The following is a 12,879-nucleotide window of genomic DNA, read 5'->3' on the forward strand; positions in this document are numbered from 1 at the left end:
AAAAAACCTCTACACTAATGATGTTCAGCAGCTCTATTTCATCATCTCTCAGTTTATGGAATTGAGCAAATCATCCGACATTCAGATGGAGACATATATTGGCAAGAGTCGCTCGTTGATGCAGGCATATTTGGATATGCTGCCTTACCCTACTGATGCTACTGCATATCGGAAACAGGTGGAACGTCTCTTTATGGTTGCCACACTTTCTGGCCTTCCCGAAGAATATGATAATGTTCGTGATACTATCTTTGACTAGTGGGGAGCCTGATCTATCCATGACGTATCAGCGTCTTCTGAATTTGAATAAGAAATCTGCTCCTGCATCGTCTTCTGCTGTTGATTCTACTGCTCTAGTTTCCCGTACTGATTTTCGCGGGCATATTGGAGGTGGACGTGGACGTGGTCGTGGTAGAGGCCCAGGAGGCCGAGGCCCAGGAGGTCGTGGCCCAGGAGGCCCAGAAGGTCCAGTCAGACGTGGTCAGCGACCTCGTTGTCATTACTGTCAGCAACTTGGTCATTATGAGGAACGCTGCTACACAAAGTATCCTCACATGCGACCTTCTTTTGCTGCTAATGTAGCTCAATCGGATACTGCTTCAAATGATTCAGTCTCTCTCTCCTCTGAAGAATATGCAGCATTCCAGGCCCTTCTCAGGAAGTCCTCTCCTCAATCTCAGGCCTCTGCTTCAGAAACTGGTAATCCTGTTGCTTGTGTTTCTCATTCTGCATCACTTGGTCCTTGGATATTTGACTCAGGTTCTACTGATCACCTCTGTGGTAATAAGGAACTCTTTTCTTCCCTTACATATTCTAATAATTTACCCTCTTTTACTCTTGCTGATGGAACTAAGGCCCCCGTTCATGGGATTGGACAAATCTGTCCAACCTCCTCATTGACCTTGACATCTGTCTATTACATTCCTCACACCCCTTATAATTTAATATCGGTTAGTAAATTGATCAATTCTCTTAATTGTATTGTCACATTCTCAAACCATTCTGTTTCTGTGCAGGACCCGGGTACGGGGAAGATGATTGGAGTGGGCCGTGAGTCACGGGGTCTGTTCTACCTTGATGTGCCGAGTCCTTCAGTTGCTTGTTCTCTCACAGAATCTCCACAGCTCATCCACAGTCGTCTCGGGCATCCTAGTCTTGCGAAATTGCAGAAGATGGTTCCTCTTTTATCCGGTCTTCAAACTTTAGATTGTCAGTCATGTCAGCAAGGAAAGCACATACGCTCCTCCTTTGCTAATCGAGTCAATAAACGAGCTGATGCTCCTTTTTCAATTATTCATTCAGATGTTTGGGGTCCTAGTTGTAGTGTGTCTATTTTAGGTTTTCGGTATTTTGTCACCTTTATTGATGATTTCTCCCGTTGTACTTGGATTTATCTAATGAAAAACCGTTCTGAGTTGTTTTCTATTTATCAAAAGTTTTCTGCTGAAATTCATACTCAATTTGGTGCTTCTATTCGTATTTTACGTAGTGATAAGGCTAAGGAGTATGTTTCTGTTGACTTTTCTCATTTCTTAGCCACACAGGGTACTTTACACCAAACCACTTGTTCTCACACTCCACAACAAAATGGAGTAGTTGAACGTAAGAATAGACATCTCATTGAGATTGCCAGGACTCTTCTTATTCACATGCATGTTCCTCTTCACTTCTGGGCTGATGCAGTCCTTGCTTCTTGCTTTCTCATCAACCGCATGCCTTCATCTGTGCTTAATAATGATATTCCTCATAACTTATTGTTTCCAGATGTTCCTCTCTTTCCTCTATCCCCACATGTTTTTGGTTGTACCTGTTTTGTTCATGATCTCACTCCTGGTAAGGATAAGTTAACATCCAAAGCCTTTAAATGCATTTTTCTTGGTTATTCTCGTCTTCAAAAGGGTTATCGCTGTTACTCTCCTGACCTCAAGCGTTACTTAGTTTCCGCGGATGTCACCTTTTTTGATCAACAACCCTTTAATTCTATCCCATCTCCATTGTCACAGGTTGATCATGTTCTTCCTGTTCCTTTTCTTGACTTGTCTTTGCCAGATGCAGGTGCTTCTACTCCAGATAAGCAATCACCTATTGCTCCAGTACCTGAGGACCGTCCACTTCTCACTTATCAGCGTCGTAAGACAGTGCCTCCAGTCGACTCGACCCCTGCTGACTCATTGCCCTCTGCAGTTGATTCTTCCCCTCCGGATCCTTCACCAGAGGCTCTTCCCATTGCTCAAAGAAAAGGTACACGTACTACTCGTAACCCTTATCCTCTTTATACCTTCTTGAGCTATGATCGCCTTTCTCCTCCTCATTTCACCTTTGTTTCTAGTCTTTTTTCTGTTTCTATTCCTAAGACCACAGGTGAAGCACTTTCCCATCCAGGATGGCGCCAAGCGATGCTTGATGAGATAACCGCACTTCATACCAATGGCACTTGGGACCTTGTTTCTGCTCCTCCAGAGAAGTCTATAGTTGGTTGTCGCTGGGTGTTTACTGTGAAAGTTGGACCTGATGGCCATGTTGATCGTCTCAAGGCACGCCTAGTTGCCAAGGGTTTTACTCAAATCTTTGGCCTTGATTATAACGATACATTCTCTCCAGTCGCTAAGATGGCGTCCGTCCGCCTATTTCTTGCCCTTGCTGCTGTTCGTCACTGGCCACTCCTTTAACTTGACATCAAAAATGCCTTTCTTCATGGTGATTTACAAGAAGAAGTTTACATGGAGCAACCACCTGGTTTTGTTGCTCAGGGGGAGTCTGGGAAGGTATGTCGTCTTCGAAAATCCTTATATGGTCTCAAGCAGTCTCCTCGAGCATGGTTCAGTCGCTTCAGTTCTGCTGTACAGGCGTTTGGCCTAATTCGCAGTAAAGTTGACCATTCTTTATTCTATAGGATTACATCTCCTAACAAGTGCATCTATTTGTTAGTCTATGTTGATGACATCATCCTCACCGGAAGTGATCAAGACGGAATCCATCAGTTAAAACAACATTTATTCAGTGCATTTCAAACAAAGGACCTTGGGAAGCTGCGTTACTTCTTGGGAATTGAGGTGGCGCAATCTAGACAGGGCATTTCTATCTGTCAAAGGAAGTATGCCTTGGATATCCTAGAGGAGACTGGTATTTTGGGGTGTAAACCAGTTGACACACCCATGGATCCTAATGTTAAGTTATTGCCCAGACAGGGGGAGCCGTTATCTGATCCTGGACGTTATCGAAGGCTGATTGGGAAGCTCAATTATCTTACTGTGACTAGGCCAGATATTTCTTTCGCTGTCAGTACGGCCAGTCAGTTCCTTGATTCCCCTTGTGATTGACATTGGGATGCTGCTGTGAGGATCCTCCGATACATCAAAGGAGCACCAGGAAAAGGTTTGTTGTATTCGGATCAGGGAAATACGGAAATTTGTGGTTACTCAGATGCCGATTGGGCAGGATCACCCTCGGACAGACGCTCCACTTCTGGTTATTGTGTCTTCTTCGGAGGAAACTTAATCTCATGGAAAAGCAAGAAACAACCTGTTGTTTCCCGATCTAGTGCAGAAGCTGAGTATCGTGCAATGACAAATACTACCTGTGAGTTGATCTGGTTAAAGCAGTTGATTCAGGAGCTTCATCTTGGTGAACAGAAACAACCCATGACACTCATCTGTGATAATCAAGCTGCGCTACATATATCCTCTAATCCTGTTTTTCATGAGAGGACCAAACATATAGAGATTGATTGTCACTTCATTCGGGAAAAGATTCAGTCAGGAGAAATCAAGACAGCTTTTGTCAACTCGTCTAATCAACTAGCAGATGTTTTCACTAAAGCTCTTAGAGGTCCTCGGGTTGAATACATTTGTAACAAGCTTGGTGCTCATAATATATACGCACCAGCTTGAGGGGGAGTGTTAGAATATTAGATATGATATGATTAGATTTGATTAGATATGATTAGATTCTGTCTTATCCGTAAATAGTCTGACTGTATTCTGACTATATTAGGATTAAGTTTGGATTAGGTTTGGGCCTTACACTTAAGCCCATTAGGGTCTCTATATATTGTAACTTCCTGACACAGATCAATACAGAACGTATTCTTTTACATTTAAGTGTTGTGAAACAGATTCATATTTATTTGGATTATTTGAATATGGGCACAATTTTGACACAGGAACAGAATATTTAGGCGATAGATTGAATTTTAACAACACTGAATAAAACTCATGCCAACTAATGCAAAGAGTATTCATATTCAAACAGAAGGATTCATCCCCTATATAGGCAAGTGGCGTGATGCTGGGGCTTCCCTTTTTGGTGGCTGCTGCAGGACTACTCCCAATACTATCAGAGGCATAGCTGAGGCAATATGTGCGGAAAAGTTAAAGGCAAATGTATATAATTGAAGTATGTTTTTGTAAATTAATAGAAACCTCCCTGAACTGGGTATACCAAGGGAAGTTTGTAGAAGAAAAGTCAAGGCACAATGTTTAGATAATTTGTGTAAAATTTCAAAATATAAGGAATGGATGTTTGTTTGATTGAAATAAAATACATGGACTAAACACAACAGCACCTTAACTTAGTTTCCAAGATGTGTGTAGATGAGCCTTCTGCATATGGACAACTGAGTATTGGAGTATCAATTAATACAACCCCATGAACCATTTATTTAGAGCTACACCTATTGCTGTCAAAGGTCCATGGGTAAGTTTTTTCTTAGCTATCAATATAAATGTAGTTGAGCGTGTAGGAAAACTGACCTTCGAGTATCGCAGCTGCTGCATATTGAGGGAATAGCTATAAAAGGAAAAATATTGGCATAGCGTAATTTGTATTTGTTGTGCAACACAAGTAAAACTGGTAAAAGGAAAAACTCATAAGTTAAAGTACAAATAGAAAAATAGGATGAAAGGGAAATCTCATCAATTGTTCACACCAACACTCATAAATATCTTCATACAAAAGTCATTTTCTTCTTGCATTTCTTTTTATAAGATTATATGAAATGCTAATTTAAACAATTGTCTACACCAACACACATAAAATATATCTTCCTCCAAAGCTCATATTCCATTTGCATTGATTGATTCCACATTATATGTGTTCCCTAATGTGATATCAATTGCTTGAAGATTATGATCTCATTTTAGAATATTACCAGGAAACTGAAGAATTGGATCTGTTGGTGAGAAAAACTGTGATACATTAAAATAAAAAACGTAGTGATGGTTTTCTATTTTTCTGTAATGAAGAAAGTGAATAGTCTTCAGTACTCAGTGGCCATTTAAGTAGTAGTTATGCACAAGCTAACATTGGAGTCCTAAAAGATGCCATATAACAAATTTATAACAAGCCAATTTCTATTAGACTTCACCTTGTTCCTATTCTGCATTCCAGTTTTGACCATATCTATCTGGGAAATATTAGCCTCATGTGATAGGAGACAACAAGTCTCTCCTACACACTCAAAAAGGTGTGGGGTCCACTTTAATCTTTTTTTTTTCTCTTTCCTTGTACAGTGGGACCCACATAAATTTGTGAGTGTAACGTGAGATATCTTATCTTCTATTGCATAAGAAAATATAATCCCTATCTAAAATGATTAAATGACAGAATGTGTGATCTCACAAGTTGAAACTCTGAGCTATATAAGAAATGCATATTGACATTCATTTCTATTTATTTTGGATTACAGGAACACCACTTCCTACAATAAGAGAAACCTGAATTATAGCAAAGAGGCAGCACTACATACATGATTATTTAATAATTCTTTTAAAAAAAAATCAGATGTATAATACTTTTTAAATCACTACCATCTCAAGTTAATTGAAGTTCACCTTGAGAAGATTCAAGTTACTGATGTGGGTCTTAATGGGATATCTAATTGCTTGGGCTTGGAAACTTTGCACATTGTGAAAACCGCTGAGTGCTCCAACTTGGGGATTTCTGTAGTTGCTGAGAGATGCAAGCTGTTGAGAAAGCTTCACATTGATTGGATGGAGGACTAATAGGATTGGTGATGATGGGTTGATTGCTATTGCCAAACACTGTTTTGAGTTTACAAGAACTTGTTTTGATTGGTATTTATCCCACATATTTGAGCTTGGTGGCAATTGCATCCAATTGCATAAATTTGGAAAGGTTGGCTCTGTCTGTGTGGGATTGGCACCGTTGGTGATGCGGAGATTGAGTGCATTGCTGCCAAGTGTGTCGCACTCAAGAAAGCTATGCATTAAAGGATACCCTATATCTAATGCTGGGATTGGAGCTCTTGCTTCGGGTTGTCCCAATTTGGTTAAAGTTAAGGTTCAAAAGTGTAGAAAGATTACTGGTAAAGGTGTGTACTACACCTTAAAAAGGCAAACAAAACATAAGCTGGTTCCATAGCAAGTGTAGTTTATAAACAGCAAATACATGACAAAAGATAAAAAAAAAAAAAAAAAAATACTTGCCTTCTCAATATTGTTGTTGCTAACTCTCTCTGCATCGAACTTGTGACCTTGTAGTCACTCAATCTTTAATATCATGTAAAGAACCTTGGGATAAGAGACTCCAGTGAAAGAGAGGAGAGGGGGGAATTACAGCCGGTGGAAAACAAAATTTGGGTGAAAGAGAAGGATGAGGGGAAAAGAAGATGGGGCTCAAAGGGCTTGCTACGCACACCGTCTGAGTTCACGGGGGGTTGGGGGGTGGCACTTGAATGTAAAAAAAAATAAAAATTATTAAATGAGGGGCGTTTGTGGGTGGGGGCGACACTGGGTTCCAAAAAAATATATATTTTTAAATGAGTGCTGCAGGAGGTTCAAAAAATATATATATTTTTTTTATATCAACGCCGCAGGAGAATGTGGGCGACATTGGGTTCAAAAAAAAAATTATAAATTTAAATGAATGCCGAAAGGGGCTGAGGGAGAGATTTAGAGTCAATGGCCCCCTTGACATTTAAGACCTCAAACAGTCAAACGGTAATATCTCTCCACCAATACCAAATTGATATATTTCAATGAGATAAATCCCTTATTAGCCAAATTCTGAAGGTGTAAGAAAAATGATGGCTCTTCGATTCATTTGGAATTTTTACTTCTTTAATTTTTCAATCTGGTATTTGATTTATGGTATTTATCAATGGGGGTCATCCAGTGATGCGAGATCCCTATCAGAAGAAGATACAAGAAATGAAAGGGTCAAGACTCTGAGAAAGCATTCTACCGTTCTTGATAAAGGTATGTTTATGTGAAACTCATAAATTCTAAAGATTCTTTTTCATGTTCTCGATACGATTGTTATTGAGCATGAATTATTGATTAATTGCTTACATGTGGTATCAGACCAATTGTTTAAGAATTTATGTTTTTCCATATATAATTATGATTGAATTCTTAATTCATGAAAAGTTAGGGTTTTTGAATGAATGAATGAAAGTTAATTTATGAATGAATGAATTCTAAAGTTGGGCACTGTGCGTTGAATTCTTGTCACTGCACGTGATAAGCAGGTAGCATCAGTCATGAATTCCCAACTACTTCCTTTAAAGGAATTGAAGGAAAATGATTGCTGGAGTTCATTTGTGAGACTTGCTTTTGGGGACAAGGATCTAAGTGAATATCGAATTCTTGAATCAATTGGCAGGAAAATTATAGAGAAGTGTGGAGGGTTTCCTTTGGCTATAAAAGTATTGGGAAATCTCTTGGGAGGAAATCTCTCTCAACTTTTTTGGAACAAGATACTGAAGACTGATATGTGGATTTTATCGGATGAAAACAACATTAATTTGGTACTGAGATTGAGTTACCACGTCCTTCCATCCAATCTGAAGCGTTGTTTTGCTTATTGTTCCTTGTTTCCCAAAGGTTACCGGTTCAGAAAGGAAGAGTTAATCAAGCTTTGGATGGCACAAGGTTTGCTGAAATGCAACCAAACAGATGAAAGCGAAAAAGAGTTGGATAATGAATTCTTTAATAGTCTAGAGTCAATTTCATTTTTCCAACAATTAGTAGGTAGTCTCTTCATCATGCATGATCTTGTCAATGGTTTAGCAAAATCGGTGTCAGGAGAATTTTGTTTACGAATAGAGGGTGATAGGGTGCCAGATATCCCTGAAAAGACACGTCACATTTGGTGGTGCTGTGATGAAGTAAAAGATGTTGATAAAATATTAGAGCAAATTTACAAGTGTAAGAGGTTACGCAGTCATGGTAGAAATAAACAAAAGGAAAGGTGACCCAGGCTTCAAGATATTCAACAATGTTATGTTTTCAACACTAAAATATTTGCGGGTGTTATCATTCAGAGATTGTTATTTCTTGGAGAAGCTTGTAAAACCTTATTTGTCTCATGTATAATATTAAGTGTTATTTGATTTAGTTAATAAAAAGGCATAATGGTAATTGACTGCTAAGGAAGTTGTTTAAAAGAATAACTGTTGATAGGTGCAGTTATCTTAAGAGTAGTGAGTAGTTTTCTAATAAATAGGGGTCTAGAAAACTGACCACCATCATTGTCTTCCCACGAGCGTTGTATCTCATCCCTATCAGAAGAAGATACAAGAAATGAAAGGGTCAAGACTCTGAGAAAACATTCTACCGTTAAAGATCTTCCGCAATTATGGACAAAGGTATGTGTATGTGAAACTCATAAATTCTAAAGATCTTTTTCATGTTCTTGATATGATTGTTATTGAGCATGAATTATTGATTAATTGCTTACATGTGGTATCAGAGCAAGTGTTTAAGAATTTATGTTTTTCCATATATAATTATGAATGAATTCTTAATTCATGAAAAGTTAGGGTTTTTGAATAAATGAATGAAAGTTAATTTATGAATGAATGAATGAAAGTTAATTTATGAATGAATGAATTCTAAAGTTGGGCGTTGTGCATTGAATTCTTGTCACTGCACGTGATAAGCAGGTAGCATCAATCATGAATTCCCAACTACTTCCTTTAAAGGAATTGAAGGAAATGATTGCTGGAGTTCATTTGTGAGACTTGATTTTGGGGACAAGGATGTAAGTGAATATCGAAATCTTGAATCAATTGGAAGGAAAATTGTAGAGAACTGTGGAGGGTTGCCTTTTTTTTTTTTTTTTGGTACATTGCCAGGAGGTATCCCCATTCAACCTTCTCCGGGCACCATGCCCTCGGGGTACGGCCCGTTTGGGCTAGCCCCTCATTGTAACAGTGGGTGCACTAAGCTTCGCAACTGGAGAAAGGACGAGAATAATCCCCCAACCGAAGATTTTTGGCTCATCCTCTGGCCCCCAAAGATTTTCCAAGAAACTGCTTGAGGCATGGTTTGATCCCTGCACCAAGCAATCCCTTAGGAGCTCAGCTGCCAACTAAGCTACCCTTGGGGGTTAGTGGAGGGTTGCCTTTGGCTATAAAATTATTGGGAAATCTCTCTCAAATTTTTTGGAATAAGATACTGAAGACTGATATGTGGATTTTATCGGATGAAAACAACATTAATCTGGTACTGAGATTGAGTTACCATGTCCTTCCATCCAATCTGAAGCGTTGTTTTGCTTATTGTTCCTTGTTTCCCAAGGGTTACCGGTTCAGAAAGGAAGAGTTAATCAAGCTTTGGATGGCACAAGGTTTGCTGAAATGCAACCGAACAGATGAAAGCGAAGAAGAGTTGGTTAATGAATTCTTCAATCGTCTAGAGTCAATTTCATTTTTCCAACAATTAGGAGGTACTCTCTTCATCATGCATGATCTTGTCAATGATTTAGCAAAATCGGTGTCAGGAGAATTTTTTTTACGAATAGAGGGTGATAGGGTACCAGATATCCCTGAAAAGACACGTCACATTTGGTGGTGCTGTGATGAAGTAAGAGATGTTGATAAAATATTAGAGCAAATTTACAAGTGTAAGGGGTTACGCAGTCTGATGTTAGAAATAAACATAAGGAAAGGTGACCCAGGCTTCAAGATATTCAACAATATTATGTTTTCAACACTAAAATATTTGCGGGTGTTATCATTCAGAGATTGTTATTTCTTGGATAAGCTTGTAAAACCTTATTTGTCTCATGTATAATATTAAGTGTTATTTGATTTAATTAATAAAAGGGCATGATGGTAATTGACTGCTAAGGAAGTTGTTTAAAAGTATAACTGTTGATAGGTGCAGTTATCATAAGAGTAGTGGGTAGTTTTCTAATAAATAGGGGTCTAGAAAACTGACTACCATCATTGTCTGCCCACGAGCGCTGTATCTCATTCCTATCAGAAGAAGATACAAGAAATGGAAGGGTCAAGACTATGAGAAAGCATTCTACCGTTAAAGATCTTCCGCAATTATGGACAAAGGTATGTTTATGTGAAACTCATAAATTCTAAAGATTCTTTTTCATGTTCTTGATATGATTGTAATTGAGCATGAATTATTGATTAATTGCTTACATGTGGTATCAGAGCAAGTGTTTAAGAATTTATGTTTTTCCATATATAATTATGAATGAATTCTTAATTCATGAAAAGTTAGGGTTTTTGAATGAATGAATGAATGAAAGTTAATTTATGAATGAATGAATTCTATAGTTGGGCACTGTGCGTTGAATTCTTGTCACTGCACGTGATAAGCAGGTAGCATCAGTCATGAATTCCAACTACTTCCTTTAAAGGAATTGAAGGAAAATGATTGATGGAGTTCATTTGTGAGACTTGCTTTTGGGGACAAGGATGTAAGTGGATATCGAAATCTTGAATCAATTGGCAGGAAAATTGTAGAGAAGTGTGGAGGGTTGCCTTTGGCTATAAAAGTATTGGGAAATCTCTTGGGAGGAAATTTCTCTCAACTTTTTTGGAATAAGATACTGAAGACTGATATGTGGATTTTATCGGATGAAAACAACATTAATCCGGTACTGAGATTGAGTTACCACGTCCTTCCATCCAATCTGAAGCGTTGTTTTGCTTATTGTTCCTTGTTTCCCAAAGGTTACCGGTTCAGAAAGGAAGAGTTAATCAAGCTTTGGATGGCACAAGGTTTGCTGAAATGCAACCGAACGGATGAAAGCGAAGAAGAGTTGGGTAATGAATTCTTCAATCGTCTAGAGTCAATTTCATTTTTCCAACAATTAGTAGGCAGTCTCTTCATCATGCATGATCTTGTCAATGATTTAGCAAAATCGGCGTCAAGAGAATTTTGTTTACGAATAGAGGGTGATAGGGTGCCAGATATCCCTGAAAAGACACGTCACATTTGGTGGTGCTGTGATGAAGTAAAAGATGTTGATAAAATATTAGAGCAAATTTACAAGTGTAAGAGGTTACGCAGTCTGATGGTAGAAATAAACATAAGGAAAGGTGACCCAGGCTTCAAGATATTCAACAATGTTATGTTTTCAACACTAAAATATTTGCGAGTGTTGTCATTCAGAGATTGTTATTTCTTGGAGAAGCTTGTAAAACCTTATTTGTCCCATGTATAATATTAAGTGTTATTTGATTTAATTAATAAAAGGGCATAATGGTAATTGACTGCTAAGGAAGTTGTTTAAAAGAATAACTGTTGATAGGTGCAGTTATCTTAAGAGTAGTGGGTAGTTTTCTAATAAAGGGCATAATGGTAATTGACCCAGCAGCACTAAGTGCCGCTACCCTCCCCCTGGATTACTCACATTCTTTTATTTTTTTATTTTTTTCAATTGAGTGATGCCCCCCTCCTGGGGCACTCACAGGCCAAGTGGCACAATCTCGTTAGTCCCGTTACCGTAAACCTTCGGAATGACATAACTTTTGACTTGGATATTCAAATTAGATGATTTTTTTTTTTATTTTACATAACTTTACGAAATCTACGCAATGACATCTCATTTGACATATTTTATATTCCAATAACATAGTTCAAATTTGCAACATGAGTTCCACTTTTTTACAGATTTGAACTGTTTGTGGGAAATAAAATATGTCAAATGAGATGTCATTGCATAGATCTTGAAAAGTTATATGAAATAAAAAAACATCCGATTTGAATACCCAAATCAAAAGTTATGGCTTTCTGAAGTTTTACGATAACGAGACTAATAAGATTGTGCCACTTGGCACAATCCTGTGAGTGCCCCTAGGGAGGAGGCGTCACTCAATTGAAAAAAAATAAATGAAAGAATGTGAGTGATGCGGGGGAATGATAGCGGCACTCAGTGACGCTAGGTCCCTCTCGCGTCACTAAATGACCCTATTGGTAAATACCGTGAAACAAATATCAAATTGATAAATTAAAATATGAAATAATCCAAATTGGTCAAAGAGCCGGAAAATGACTGTATGTGGACTGATCTCGTAATTCAACCATACGAGACTGATCTACAACCTATGACTTTGACTCCATTAGTATGATACTACATCTCAAAAGCTAGAAAATCTTTTACCAAACCTTCTTACCACATTGCTTTTACCCACAATTTACAGGATACCTTCATGTCAATTTGAGGCAGATTTCTGTAGATTAGTTTACATTTCTCATTCTTTTTAAATAGTTTCATTTCTCGAATTCGTTAGGGAAATAAATACACAGTATGTTAGCGTTTAGCCCATTATTCTTAAATATAATGTTATTATCACTACTTGAAGTTAAGTCCGCAGTTCATTTTCTTTGAATGAAGTGGTATGTTTTGCGATGTGTACTTAAGCTGCAACAAATTTTTTCAAATACATGATTACAAATTTTCTTTTCTAACTTCTATATCAAATATCATGTATAGCGCTAATAGATTTCTTCTACTTAATAGATTGATGAATAACCAACATTGGGGCCAAACTAACCAGCAACAGCTAACTTTCTTTGAAAATCTCAAATTACATATTCAAATGCATTTCTTCAAATACATTTACGGTTTTCGAATAAGAAGACAGTAGAGGGTTTTTTTTTTAAATTC

This window comes from Gastrolobium bilobum, unplaced genomic scaffold (assembly GCF_033153095.1).
Source record: "Gastrolobium bilobum isolate Gb01-03AN ecotype WA unplaced genomic scaffold, APGP_CSIRO_Gbil_v1 utg8841, whole genome shotgun sequence".
In the NCBI taxonomy this organism is placed as follows: domain Eukaryota; kingdom Viridiplantae; phylum Streptophyta; class Magnoliopsida; order Fabales; family Fabaceae; genus Gastrolobium; species Gastrolobium bilobum.